The sequence below is a fragment of the Giraffa tippelskirchi genome, chromosome X (genome assembly GCF_054371585.1).
Source record: "Giraffa tippelskirchi isolate mGirTip1 chromosome X, T2T-mGirTip1v1.2.pri, whole genome shotgun sequence".
Taxonomy (NCBI): Eukaryota; Metazoa; Chordata; class Mammalia; order Artiodactyla; family Giraffidae; genus Giraffa; species Giraffa tippelskirchi.
The window spans coordinates 139,280,281-139,295,469 of record NC_137289.1 but is presented as its reverse complement, the minus strand read 5'-3'; the positions used below and the strand labels follow the sequence as shown (position 1 = coordinate 139,295,469).

Sequence of the window (15,189 nt, the reverse complement as noted above, 5' to 3'; positions counted from 1 at the left end):
ACTAAAAAAAAGTGGGAAAGGCCATTTTACAATAAAGGGAACTTCTATAAAAATGGAAACTCAGTATACAGTTTCACTCTTCTTTCATTTAACTGTGAATGGGTAGAAATTTTGCCCCATGTAGGGCGGTGGTACTCAAGCCTGGTCTGCAAGGATCACTGGTTTATGTGCCTTTCCAAAATGGTTCCCTGTTCAGTTTCAGCTGTAAGAATCAGCCTTGCTGCTGCTAAGTCGCTTCAGTCGTGTCCGACTCTGTGCGACCCCATAGATGGCAGCCCACCAGGCTCCGCCATCCCTGGGATTCTCCAAGCAAGAATACTGGAGTGGGTTGCCATTTCCTTCTCCAATGCATGAAAGTGAAAAGTGAAAGTGAAGTCGCTCAGTCGTGTCCGACTCTTAGCGACCCCATGGACTGTAGCCTACCAGGCTCCTCCGTCCATGGGATTTTCCAGGCAAGGGTACTGGAGTGGGGTGCCATTGCCTTCTCCAAAGAATCAGCCTTAATGACCCCAAATTCAGCTACCCAGCTCCTAAGAGCAAAAACACAAAGTTTGAGTTTTCTGTGGTCGGTGTGTCTAACATGGAAAAGCCAGGTAGAACCAGCCTCTTCTAGCCTTCTTAAAATGCAAGTGATAATCCACAAAGGATCCTAGAACAAATATTGATATCTTCACATTCAATAATTTCATATTTAGTCTAGTGGGTTAGTGATTTTTTTCCTAAAAGGAAATTGCAGCCAGAGCTAATTGCTCAATCTGAAATGTATCTGGACATTGTTTAGATGTTGGAAAGGAAATGGTAACGTTGCAGTTTTTAGCAAAGAGGAGGGCGTTATTTTAGAAAAAAATGCAAATGTAAATTAATAGAAAATGCAGCCCTGAATGGTTTTCAAAGCTTTGATGTACACAGTCGAAATAGCACTCCTATTCTGAGCTTTCCTTGACATTTTTCTTATTTTGAAATGCGAAAGGAAATCCATCGGCACAGGCTCAATCCATTCCCATTCATTGATTTGTTAGCCAATCAATGGCCATTGTAATCTGAAAAAAAATAACATCAGTTTCTATGAACCTTTCCAAGCAAGGCCGGGTTCAGCTAAGCTTAATAAAGAGAAAAACAGCAAGGACCATCTGGAAAACAGTCTTCCAGAGTCGCGAAAGATAGTGGCAGCCTTTGCCCAACCTGCTATAAATAAGTGTCTCAGGAAAAAAAACACCCGATTTTTAAATCTGTTTCTACTTAATACAGCTGCAATAGAGTTTATTTAGCTTTTCCCTATAGCAGGAAGACTGTTTGCATTTTTATGACAAGGGTCTAAATGTTTTTCACAGTCATTTCCATTGCCATTATTTTGAGGAACAACATACCACTCGGACCTGTCTGTTGGCTTCAGCAGCACACAGCGGTGGCCTCAGTGTGGCCTCTGCACCACAAAACTGGCCTCCAAGCCCAGATTTTTGATCCCACTTCCTCTCCTAGTGTTGCAGCCATCACCCAAATCCTGGTCCACGAGGGAGAGCCAACTGAGGATGACCAAGCGTCACGTGCTACTAATCAATTATTTCTCTGCCTGGACCCAAGCACTCAGTGGATGTCTGCCAAGAATCAAACGACTCATCAAGGGAGGCACGAACTCGCCAATGAAGGGCTACTGCTGGCCTGGCCAACCCCCCACGTGCTCACCTTTCTATCTTTCCTCACTGGCTAAGCCTCCTTCCACACTTGACACTCAGAACTCCTTCAGACACTCTTTGGAAAAGGTCAGCCTTCAGCCGGCCTTGGATGCCTGCAAAGTGAAGTGGCCCCCCTGTGATGTCTGCCCTGAGCACCTGGCCACACCTGTGAGCACTCCCTAAACACCCATCCTACCCCAAAGACGGTCAGGATGAGGTTGGCCTCAGGACACTGTCCTATGTAACGAGTGATCCACCTCTCCATTCTCTCTCTGTCCCCCAAGGGCTCATCTCATTTCCATGGATGAGCAGGAATGGTTTACCCCATGACACGTTCCCTGTGAAGGCATGATTACCCCTCTTGCAGCTTGTCCAGAAGCAGCATTCCATCTGTTGCTGCTGACCTCGGGCATTACCAGGACCGAGCTGGCTAGAGGAGCCCTGCTGCCGTTCCTTTTCCCAAGCAGAACTGCTGCAGGGAAATAAATGTGTGTAAGAGGGGGAAAAGGCGGGAGGGGTGGTGAAGTCCACCTGAATGTGAATGTACAATAATTCCGCAACATGCTCCATCTGCTCACCATTGACTTTCTCTCTCAACAGAACGGGAAAACAGAGAAATTAGTGGTGGGTAAAGGGCTGCCACGATCTGCAGTGAGTCTATTATAGTGTTATGAGCAGGGCTCTCCCAAGTACACTAAAGGGCTAAATTAATTGGCTCAGGCTTAAGATGCTACAGGAGAAATGACAGTGGGGAGAGGAGGGGGTGGAGGAGGATGCCTGGTAGCTGAGAAGGCGTGTCTGAAATCAGGTGCATATGAAAAAGAAATTGAGGAGAAATAAACCTGTTCTCTTCATGAAAAAACAGAAAAGGTGTTAGTTGTTACAAGGTGTCCCCCAATTACCTATGACTTATTCAGTCACCTGAATTTAAAGAAAAATCTCTGCGCTTATACAATCTTACAGACCCTTGCATCCAACTTACAATTAAATCAGGCACATGACCCACTTCCAACCGTTAATTAATCTCTCCCATGAATTGCACATATAAGTCAGAGAGGGAAATTCTGTCTTATATTATTTCAAATTGAATTATCCAAAAGCCACAAATTACTTATTAAATCTTGGTCTAGACCAGTGGTTCTCAATCAGGGTCCATTTTGCCCCAGAGGGGACATTTGGCAAGATCTGGAGACATTTTTGGCTGTCACAAGTAGGGGGGAGGGGTGACACTTTTGGCATCTAGTGGGTTGAGGCCAGGGATGCTGCTAAACACCCTCCAGTGCACAGGACAGCCCCCTACGACATAGAATGATCTGGCCTAAAATGTCAACAGGGCCAAGGTGGAGAAACTGTGCTTTAATGAAAGGCAAACACAGTTGGCCTTTAATATTCATATCTTCGGCAGTCATCAAAGAAGAAAGATCCCATTTTCCTTGAAATCTAAGGTTGGCTTACACATATGTTTACTAAGGACATACTGATTCTTTTCCAAATAAATGAAACAGGTTCCCAGTCAGAATCTAGGAACATTAAAGAAATACTGTGATGGTGGAGTTAGCAGGGTGCATGCGAAATGCATATTTCATCAGTCTAAATGGATGGAAATTAATATCTCATAAAATAAAATGATTATCTCGTTATGTTCCATACAAAACCAAAATCAATACACTGCATCTTACTTAACCTGCAATTAGTGTTTTTAAAAACTAAACCAAGGAAATGTCATTCTTCCCCATTTCTTGCTAGCTGGATACACATTTCTGAGCATGAGGCATTAAAAAACAAACAAGCAGACAACCACCCCCCTCTTTTAAAGCAGATTTTTCCAGAGCATAAAAAGCTTCCTGAATCATTCCATTTTATTTATTACTGTAGATTCAATCATTCTTAGTGAACAAAACATGCAAACCATTCTGTTGGTTATGCCTGCCTGGCTTTTCAAATACCCGCAAAACTGGGATGATGAATCACATACTTTGGCCCCGCTGTGCCAATTCATAGTAAGCAAAGACTTCAACACAGCAAGATAGGACATTCTGCCCGGTGTGTGTGTGTGTGTTGGGGAGGGGGAGGTGGGTATGGGAGTCGTTCAGCCAATTGTTTCCATAAAGTCTTAAGAGCAGGTGCTGAGATTCTCTAAAATTCTTTTAGTTCTAGAACATCCTATGTGATTGTGCAGTGCCCCCAGCATGAGGATGGACTTTGGTCAGGGAAGATGCATGTTCCTAGAGTTGGCCTAGAGTTTGTAGGCTAAAACCATGGAGGACAGAATGGCTGACGGCTATACTATCTCAACCCTTTCAGGCCACTGTTCCTTTGTCTGAATTTTAAGGCCAAAGTGGGCACACACACAAAGGCAAAAATAACAACAATGACAAAAATGCCCAAGCATACCCAGTTCTGGCCACCAGCAAGGCCCAGTTTCACTGCTGAGAAAGAACAGTTGCTCCAGTGCAGCTGGAGGAGCTTTTCCAGGGAACTGGTAATACCCTGGCTGTTAATGAATTATTTTTCGCCAGAATGTCGGATTCTTCCTGTGCTCCAGTAAACAGTCTGCTTCTGCCATGGGAAACAAAACCAGCTCCTTCCGAGGAGCTCGAGGTCAGCCAAGGGTCCCCTGTGGGGGCAGCCCCCTCAGGAGCCAGAGCCACAGGCGCCTGACCTATAAATCACTGAAGCCCCGAGTCCATTATTCCAGCTCTTTCTGTCTCCTCGGGCCATGCCCAGGGCCAAGGGCACAATGCCCGCAGTGAGCCTTCCCCCACCTCCCCGAACTGTCCCTTCCTCAGGGCTTCTAATCTACGGCACCGCGGGTGTGTGAAACTGGCCTTCCTGGTGTTCATTCTGTCTCTCGTGCAGAAACTACATTTATTCCCTTGCTCTTGTTTTCATCAAGCTGTCAGGAAATGACTACATGCATCCCCCCTTTTCCCTTCTCTTCTTTAAGACTGACCCCAGCCCCAAATAACACACTCTCAGTGCAAGGGTGTCTCCTTGGGCCACTACTCTCCAAACACATATCCCCAGGAAGGATATTATTAGAGCAGGTGTCGAGGAAATCAGTCACTCAGGAGAGAGACAGCTCTTTGATGGACAAGGACACCAGCCTGGGGTGGAGGAAAAGGGAAGACAGCCCTGTCCACCCTTACCCCTGCCCTGTTCTCTCGTCTCCATTAAGTTTCAGAGCCCAAATTCCTCACAGAAGGTGACTGAGCAAACATGCTCACAGGTGGGCTTGATGGGGACCCCCCCAAATGGCACCTTAGCTCCCAAAAATCAGAGCGGCCTGATGCCAGGCTGTCGTGGCTCTTGAGTCAGCCCCAGGCCTCCCACCTGCCATGGGGATGGAGGGTGTTCATGCCACCCGAAACTCCTGGAGGTGCTATGAGGCTGAAGGCACAGGCTGGTGGAGCAGAGCTGCCGAACAGAAATACGTATATAATTTTAAAGGAACAGGTGACATTAATCTCAACACTCTAGCTTATTTGACCAATACATTCCAAATATGATCATTTTAACATGTAATCAATATAAAAATTATTAATGTGCTATTTTGCATTCTTTACACCAGGTCATAGAAATCCTGTTATCACAAGTTATCATCATAGCATATCCTACTTTGGACTAGCCACCTTTCACCCGCTGAAAAGCCACATGTGACTAGTAGTTACTATATAGCATGGTGCGGATATAAAATATTTCCATCATCATAGAAAGTTCTATTAGACAGTGCTGTGCTGAAAGACCAAAAAAACTGTGGGAACAAGAATGACAGGTGAGAGCAGGGTGGGCGATAAGAATTATAGCAGAGATGGGAACAGTAAGACTGGGATGTTCTAGGAGGCCAGCCCTACCTCTAAGTGGAGATTAAAATGGGCTCTTACGAAAGGCCCCGGGGGCCGGCATGGCAAGGCCAGAGAGTATAATCATTACTTAAGGCATCTGCAGCTTGAGCAGCCTGCATCTTAGCTCTTCAGATCTGTTTAAGGCAGGGGCTGGGACAGAAGATCGCCAAAGTCACGTATGTTCTTTCAATAACAATTCTGGGTTTGCAATCTAATTTGGTGAAGCAGATACAGAAACATGATCAAATTACGTGCGCCTGCCTCTGCGCGTGCATGCGTGTTCCTATGTGTGTTCTTGGCTGGAGAGAGAAGGAGGGTGTCATGTGCAAAATCCAGAAGTACTAACACGAGTCACCTCCTCAGCAGCTGCCATCAGAACATAGGAGAGCGGTAGCCTTGAGAGGCTCATCAGAAATGACGAGTCACAAAGGAGACGCCTTGAGCTACAAAGAATGAGATGATGGGCATCCGGGCAGACGGTCAGGTGGGAGGGAGAAGTGGTAATCAGAGGCATTCTCCAAAGACAAGCGCTGCCAACTCTACAGAAAGGATGTCACCCTGATCCCCAAATCAAGCTTAATTCAGAATCCCACGCAGGCTTTTGTGCAGGGGAGAGTGCAATTAGCCATCTTTCCCCCTCCTCGAGAGCCTCATTCTCTGAGGTCCCCCTTATATTCTCATCATGGAGGCAGGAGAGTCAGAAACATCTCATATAGGGATTCAAATCCTGGCTCTCCCAGTGGCCCCAGAATTTCTAGGGGCTTAAAGGCCACCATCTGGTTGGAAGGGGGCTAAAGGACTTTGCTTTGACGGTGCAGTTGCAGAGCAAGAACCCATCTCATTTGTATTCAGAGTCTATTTATTTGAGACATTTAAGAGTCAGAAATACCTTACCTACCCTCTGGCCCCACCATGGCCCTCAGGCTAATTACCTACTCTCTCATCCTCAGTTTCCTCATGGATAAGACGGGAATGTGACTGCTCATCTCACACAGGCTCCTCGGCTTGGAACTCCTCAAGGCTAGAACTGCAGCATCACACCAGGCGCTCCAAGACCCCAACCACACACAAATCTCCGGATTTCTCCCGGCTGGTCTCCCTTGATAATGACATAGCTCCCTCCCACCACCATTCACGCCATCAGTTTCATCATTTAGTCACTCAACTTTCATTCATTAAGCGACAGTTGACTTTTGGGAATTCCAAGATGAAACGGCACAGTCTTTCCATCTGAAATGGTTAGGGACTATTTGGGATCTATCTCCTTAGCACATAAGCATGTATCCTGCTGGGGTGGCTGAGCTGCCTCACTGGTGCCCCCCTCCCCCAGTTAGGTATTGCATTTGGTAGGGGCTGAGAACTCTAGTCTCCGGGAGAAATAAATAAGAGCCTTGAGAGAAGGATAGAGGAACATGTTGCCCCTTTAAGTCATAACCACTGATGTCTGGAATCAGACACTCCACTGGAAATTTCTCCGAGTCTGATTCCTTATCTGTAAAATAATGCCTCCATCACATCATGGTTTCCCATATGCACAGTGTCTGGCAGACACAGGGCAAAAGCAAATGTTCATTTCCTTCTCGACTTGTTTCCCTCCACCACCCCTTGCTTCCCAAAAACTAAGGTTAGAGAAGGAGCCAGAGGATAGACACTTGCTCTCTTCTTACTGTCCATTCAGAACACATTGTGTGTGGACGTCTCCACATACAGAATACTTCCATTCTGGGTCAAATGGCTTTGGTAAGACCAGTCCTATCTAGTTTTCGGGGTCATCATAGCCAGAGCTATATTGGTCGTCTGGTGTTATAGCGCTCCCAGCAACACCTTGTCACACACCTTCCAGCCTTTTCTTTTTCTTTGCTTGCTTTTTTTTTTTTTTTGCATTTCAGGGGCCCTGTCTTCTGGCTAAAAGACTTTTCATTTATTTTACAGTTCTTGCCCAAATGCCCACCAACCAAGTTCTCATACTGGCAACTGGCATCACCTGGAAAGCTGTTTTCTCATTTGTTTCTGAGATGGGCAGACTTTCCTGGGCCAAACCTCACCTCTGGAGGTCTGGGGCTTCTTTGCATGATAAAGGGCCTCCCTGGGTGGCTAAATGGTCCCATGGGCTAGTGCCAAAGTAGCCAGGACCCCCAAGATCCAGTCTGACTTGGCTCCTGGTGCCCAGCCACCTTGTGGATGCCTCTGGCGGGCATCTGGCAGGATGAGACAGACGTACCCGCTCACAGGATATTGTGTATAGGGGTGGCTACAGTGCCTTCTCTGGGCTTCTAAGGGGCAGAGAAACTCAGATGCCCCCCGGCTTTCAGCCTTCCAGCCACCCCGCCGCCTTCCAAAAGAAGCACAGCTCCCCGTGTTCCCCTTTGAGAAGAAAACGCCAAGGACAATCAGTGGGTAGGGGCTCCCACCCGCTAGCCTCCCCACTGTTCTCCCACAAGCCTCCCCACTGTACTGCCACCTCTTTCCTGTAACAAAGGCACATCACAACACATTTTCAAAGTTATCCGAAATCTCCTGGTCAATCAACAAACGATTCTGGTGACTCGAAAGGAGGAAGAGAGACATAGAAAACCGTCCCGGAAAGACTCACCGGGGAAAGCATAGAAAACCTTGCCCGATGCATGCAAGGCTAAGAATCGTTTTCTCCCTGCTGGCTGCTTTTCTCTCCGTTCTAAAGAGAAGCTTCCAAGAATCAGCTAAATAAAGGGATCACACCAGAGGATGAGAGATAATGCTAAACCAACAAAAACAAAGACCCAAAATGAAACAGAGCCAGCCATGAGAATCCGCAGTTATCAAAACTTTGTTTGGCCGTATCTATTTATCATCGCTGCACACCCGGGCTCTGCGGAATATCATTCTGTTGATGTCACTTACCCTCAGCAAAATATTTACACATCCTTAAAAACGCCAGATGAGGGGGGCCGCCCGCGCACTGCCGCGAGCGGCCCCTCAAGCCCCGTCGCAGAGTTCTGGGCAGACCGTGAGGTGGGGGCACGACGGTGGGTGGCTCCAGCGGACACAGGTAAAAACGCCTGACAGTCTCCCGGAACGCGGCCACCCAGGCGCTGCGCCCTGCCCTGCCCACCTCTCCCCTACCTGACTCTGCAAAAAGCAACCACATCGCCGATTACTGGTGTCAGCGCCTCCTGCTCCTCCTCCCCTGCCCTTCTCATTGATTAAGTTCTCAAACCATTGTTAAAGCCGGGTTGCTTTTCCCTGGAAAACTGGGCTGAATTCATTAAGCTTCCCCCATCACAAAAGGAATATTCATAAAAGTTTGGCAGGCAGAGAGGGAAGCGGACTGCGTGCCTTGGGGTGGGTGACAATTCACTCCTCCAAAGCCACCTTCTTCTTCCGTGCCTCATCCCTCTCTCCGTCCATCCGTCGTGCCCCAAACCTACTACAGGGACTTCTGATAGGGAAACACAAAGCAGCAGCTGTTTGGCAACATTTCTACCCCTCGCCGGCAACTGTGGTGGGATGCCATTTCCCCACCCAGGCGGAGCTTATCCTGAACAATAGTCGGGCTTTAAACGGCAAACAAGAAGACACACAGAACATAACCCCAACCCCGAAAAGGCCAACGGGGAGAGAGGCAAGAACTCCCTCCGCAGCAAACGGCACCGCTGAAACGCACGCCAAAATGCAGCGAGAAGGCTGCTCGGTGCCTAACATGGCAGAAAGCCCGAGCTGGTGTGGCCACCCCGGGTCTGGGCATTGAGGGGCACGAGGGCTCCCGGGGCGCCAATGCACACTCACCCAGCTCCGGGAGGATGCGGGGCTGACCGAGCGTCACAAAGACGAGCCCAGTGCGATCTGGCAAAACCCAACTTTCCACCCGGCTCGCCAGGGCCGCCAGATACGTCAACGGAATCCATCTTTCGAAGGGCCTGGAAGGCGCCGGGTTTTCCGGGCCGGGGCAGAGCGACAGAGCTGAAAGCGGCCCGGTGCGATGCCCGGGCGCGGAGTCCACCGCGCGCCGCCCTCTGCGCCCTGTGCCAGCGCCGGTGGCGGCCCGAAACCCACTTCGGGGCCCCCACCCCGCCGCCCTGTGCCGCCTCCCCGCCCGGCCCCAGCCCCGCCGGCCAGTGCGCGGCGCTGGGAGCAGGAGCGGGGCCCGGGGACGCCGCGCGGGTGGCGGCCTCGCCTCGCGTCCCCGCCCCCGCCGGCCCTCCCCGCTGGCCCCGGCCTCCAGGCGCCGTCCTGCCCCCGGGAGCAGGCCCCTCCCCGGGCGCCGGGCCCCGCCAGGCGCGCCCAGCCCGGCGCGCCCCCTGCGTCCCGGTGGCAGGTCCGCGCGGGGAGGGCGCGGGGTGGGGGGGTACCCCGGCCCGCACGGGGGCGCCGCGGCCGCTACCTCGCAATCGCGGCCGCCGCCTCCAGGAAGCCGTGGGGTGGTCGCGGGTGCGGGGACTCTCCGGTCTGGCCTCGCCGCCGGCCGCCTGAAGGGGGTGCGCAGCGGTGGGAGCTGCCGTCGCCGCTGTCACCGAGCTGCTGTCGCCGCCGCCGCTGCCGGTCGTGCGTGAGCGTGTGTGCGCCTGTGTCCGGACGAGTGTGTGTCTGCGTGCGGCGCCCGGCCTTTACTATATACACCGAGGGGTGGGAGGAGGCGGGGAAGGGGAGGGCTTGGGGGAGGTGGCGGAGGAGGGGGAGCAGGAGGGGGGCGAAAGGGTACCCAGGAGGCGGCTGCTGGGGACGGACAGGTGATCTCGCCCCCGGGGAGGGCGTGGCTGTGGGAGGCGCGGGGTGGCGGGAGGAAGGGGTGCCGGGGCGCGGGGGCGACGCCGGGGAGGGCCGGTGGAGCGGGGACCCTGCTGCCTTCCTGCAGGCTGGGGACCATTTCAGACCCCAGGATGCTGGGAGAGAACAGAGCCCAGGGGGGCGGGACTGGCTGGTGGATGGAGGCGGCAGAGGTGCCGAGGGCCCAGCGACCATCTCCTAAAATGCCAATTGTGATACAGGTCGAAGATCTTTCTCGCAAGGTGTGAGATTACTGAAGACAAAATTAGCCCACGGGCATAATCTCATTTCCGCATACTTGCCTGAGAGGTGATGCATCTGTTAATCTAACATTTATTAAGCACCCAGTGTTTGCCAGACACTGGGCTAAGAACTGGCCTTACACAGATGATGACTATGTGGTCGCCAACCAGTAAATAAATCATAGGTATCAGTAGTAGTATTGATCATTTTAAAACAAAGTAAAAAAAAAAAAACCTAAATAGTATAAATGTTTTAAGAGAGCAAAGGAAGCAAATACATTGGCTTAATTAATCCCTAAAGATGAAAAGATTTTTTTTCTGGTAATCAAAACAGGATGCAGATATTTGAGAAAGAAAGGCAGAGCAGAAATTACTTGAATCAGAGCAGAGTGCTGGTCTGAATCTGGATGTCCTTTGCGTGTTCAAACCTCCTTGAGTCTGGACACTCACATGAGTAGTGGCCATGACTTGCCCTTTTGTAGAACTGGGGGTGACCAGAGTGTGCAGTACATACAGAGCAGCCTGCACGTTTATGATTAGTATGGGAACTGGAACTTGGGTTTGAAAAGTTCAATTCTAACCTTGTAGTGTTACAAGCATAATGTGGTAGAAACCAGGGCCACGTTATACCTTTTGTGGGCACTTTGCCTTTGTGGACTGTTTCCTCCATAGAAAAAATGGTAAAAATTACATTTTATGATTGCATTTGTATAAAGATTAATGAATTAATATTATATATTAAAACATTTTCTTTGACCTAAAACAACACGTTTTCTTCTGATTTTAAAACATTTCCCTGAGCCCCTGAAAGTATTTTGGGCCTCAGGCATCATGCCTACTGCCCCTAAGGGAGAAGTCAGCCCTAGTGGTACCTTTCCTTGATATTGAATTTCTTATTTTGAAAAAAAAAGAAATGAGTTAAACTTAGAAGTGCCCGATCGACCTAAGGGCAGAAAGACACACAATGCAAGTTTAAGAACTGATAGAAACGAGTATCAACAGAAAGTACCAGTTCCTGCTTGTTGCGGTCAGGTTCTGGAGGTTTTAAATCAGCTCCAAGTCATTAATGATACCTGTGGAAATATTTGTCTGTGAATTCGTCTTCAACCATTTCAGAAACCAAAGACTTCCTCTATAGATTTGAGAAGTGTTCTGAGTCGTGGATCAGGTATGTGAGGTCTCGGCTGCCAGGACCTAGTCTGAATACAACTAAAGACACAGCTGGGCAATTATAATTGGGCAAGTTCATGGATGAAAGAACCATAAAGGTTTTGTGTGTGTTGAGGGGGTATGTGTGTATAAGGTAGGGATTGATACCCTGGAAGGCAATTACTAGCCTATTTCTTTTGTTGGCCTCATCACAGCCCTGGGTTAATGTTTGATCCTCACTGGCAGTTGTGATTCATATTTGATGCCCTTTGAGGTGCTTATGTTTTCAGGAAAGACTGTATTGATTCAGATTAATGCATAATAAACAGGCATCATGGCCCCCATTTCCAGAGAAATGTGCAGTGGCACCCTTCTGTACTTTCACTGCAGCTGTTCTTGCAGAGAGAAGGGGAAAAGAAGAGTCTATAAGGGAGGGTCTGCATTGTGGGGAGGAGAAGTTTGGGGATAGAAATAGGACATTAATATGAAAGAATTTTATTCATACAGAAAATGGAGGGAGGAGAGGACATGCCCAAACAGCAGGAAAGAACAACAAAAAAAAATTTTCAGGGTCAATCAGGGTGATTGTTGAGATCTGTAATTCAAACATTTGGTGATTTTAAGTAAAGACTCAGGAAATTTCCCATTTTGGATCTGGTTCTTTGATCTATATCCTGCTTTTCTAATACAGAATTGACTCATAATCCAGTTTCACATACTTGCCAGATGAGTAATTCATTCCTTTGTGCAGTAAACATCTATGAAGCACCTACTGTATGCTACTCACTGAGCTAAGGACTATGGTTAGAGATGGTCAACATATACTGCTGATCTCAAGGAGCTCCTAGGCCAGTCAACAAACTATTAACAATACAATGTGACACTATGTGTACTTGAGGAGTTATAAAATGGGAGGTGAACACCAGGGAAATGAGCCTATCACTGTGCAGGAAGATGTAGCGAGTGGCATGGAGCAGGGGGGGTCAGAAAAGATGGCATAAAGATGTTGCTAAGAGCAGAGCAGTGAGAGATGAATGGGAGTTTTTCGAAGAGAGGGTCATTACAAGTGAAGGGAACAGCAGGCACCAAAGCTCGGATGCAAAGCACGTTCTGGAGGCTTCAAATGCTCTGTGAGGCTGGAGAAGGGGCTGTGAAGAATAGCAGCAAGGAGGAGTGGAGGAAGCTACGGGTTAGCTAGGGTCTGTCCTATAAAGGAGCTTTTTCCTGTAATCAATGGGGAGCTACTGAAGGACTTTGAGCAAGGGAGTGACCAGGAAAGATTTGGATTAAGGAATGATCACTCTGGTGTTGGGTGGGAAGGGCTGGTTGCAGGGGGATGAGATAGGCAGCAGGGAGACCAGGTGAGAGTGACTGTGGCATGACCAAAGTTTGAGTCAAGGCAGTGCCAGCAGACATGAAAGATCAGAACTTGAGTCATGTGATTCTGGGGATATAGGATCAACAGGACTGAGTGATGGAGCAATCAGGAGGAGTTGGAATAACTTATGCCTGACTTTCTAAATTGGGTGACAGAGTGGGTGGGGGTGTGATCACTGTGATAGAGGTCCTGAGGAAGAGAAGCAGATTCGGAGCTGGAGATGATGAACACTCTAAGGTCCCCCAGAAGCAGATCCTGAATGTGAAGGTGAAGGAAACACTGATAGGGGTGTAGGGAAGGGAAAGAGAGAGGCAGCAGCCAATAGTGGGGGTGCCGATGACCACCACAGGCAACTGGAGCTGAATCCCGCAAGCAAACTCTTTGACATGATGCAAAGCACTCATTTCAAAATTGCCCCACTCAAGAGGTGAGGAAGCTGATTTAGGGCCCAGGGGGCACTGATTATCTGGCAATTTTAACCTGCCACCCAGCGTAGGCAGAGAGCCCTTCCCAGGTACTGGGAGAAGATACTGGCAGCTGGATGTGTGTGGAGCACGTTGAAATGGTGGCATCCCAGGGATGGGGGTGGAGCCCTGTCATTGTGCACTCCAAGGAGCTCTGGTTAGGACATCTTGAGTTGGAAGTGCCTCTTGGGTAACCACATAGAGAAGTCCAAGAGGCATTCACAAGAACGGGTCTGGAATTCAAACTCTAAGCTGCAGACCTATATTGGGGAGTGATTGGGCCCTGGGTGTTGGTAGAATCAGTGGGTGTTGATGAGCTCCACAGAAGACACATGTGACTTGAGTTGAAGGCTGAGTCCATCACCCTGGGCTGTGCCAACGTGATTTGATCTAATCTGCATAAACACTGTTGTGGATTTCTGTAGGAGTTGCTGGAAGCCCTGAAGTTGTTGATGCCAGTTTAATGCTCATTGGTATTGGATGTCACTGGGGGAAAGGGTCCACTGCTTGCAAGAAATTCTTAAGGGGTCTGTATTTTACTGAAGTTGAATAATGTATTTAAAACTGAAACCTTTAAAAAATTTTTGTGGTCAAGAATATTTACTGGATGATTAAGTGACTGAATGAGGCAGGCATTTGAAAACATAATCACAATGCAAAAGGGATAAATACTGGAAAAAAAATGCAAGCAGTAATTAAATCACAGAGGTTTGAAATCCAACCCAGGCTCCGGGAAAGAGGATGGAGAGCATTCAGAGAGACAGTCCAGCTGCAATGACATTTTGACCTAAGGAATATCCGGAACCACAGGGTAAGGGAAAGGTTTTGACTATTTTGATAGAACAGAGACTTTGTGGTCGGCATGGGGGCTTCAGTATTCTTCATTCAGAGATCTCTTATGAAATTTCCTATGCCCTGATTTTATCCAAAGACCATAATAGAGTCCAGTGAAATTTTTGATAATTTTGGCAAAGAGTGAATCAAAGGATTTGTGAGTTGGTCCTTCAGTTAGGCAATCAACAAGCATATCTCCAACAGCTATTACTTTACAGTAATAAGCTACATGCTCCCCTGGTGGCTCAGATAGTAAAGAATCCACCCGCAATGTCGGAGACCTGGGTTCAATCCCTGGGTCGGGAAGGTCCCCTGGAGAAGGGAATGGGAGCCCACTCCAGTATTCCTGCCTGGAGAATCCCCCTTGGACAGAGGAGCCTGTATGGACCCCATACAATCTATGGGGTCTCAAAGAGTTGTACATGACTGAGCGACCAACACACACACACACACACACGCGCGCGTGCACACACACACACAACACATGGAGCAATGAGGTACTGGGCAATGAGAGCCTGAGATCTCTCATAGTCCAGTTGTAGCTCTGTCTAGTCTCAGTCAGGAGGGCATTTGATTTCAGAGGATTTGTGGAAATTGTCAAGGGTAAGAAGTAGGCTTATTATAAAGGGTGTTGCTTGTGGCTGCTCCATTCTGCATTCGCCATTCCTCTTTCCTGACAGAGCCCTAATGCTGTTCATGTATCCATCCCTCTCCTTTGAAATCATGTACCTTAGAATTTGATCCTAACTTTAGGGTGAAGTCTGTTTGATCTGAGGATAATTGCTTTCCTCCTGCTATAACCTGGACCAAATAGGTGAGAGGAGAGATTTGCTGGGAAGAATACCTCCCTCTCCCAATGGA

The 15,189-nt window shown here is 48.7% G+C and overlaps 1 protein-coding gene across 7 annotated transcripts in view; it reads right to left on the bottom strand.

Annotated features, from left to right (window-relative positions):
* Positions 1-15,189, bottom strand: part of RAI2 (retinoic acid induced 2) — a 482,439-nt gene that overhangs the window by 105,667 nt on the left and 361,583 nt on the right. For 2 of the 7 annotated variants that reach the window (XM_081564699.1, XM_081564708.1), the window contains exon 1: positions 9,284-9,701. The exons of 2 other annotated variants lie outside the window; for them this stretch is intronic. The gene's annotated coding sequence lies outside the window, so the exon portion shown is untranslated. Of the gene's footprint in view, positions 1-9,283; positions 9,702-9,878; positions 10,113-15,189 lie in introns of those variants that run through there. 3 more of the 7 variants (XM_081564701.1, XM_081564711.1, XM_081564698.1) reach the window with 3 other exon arrangements.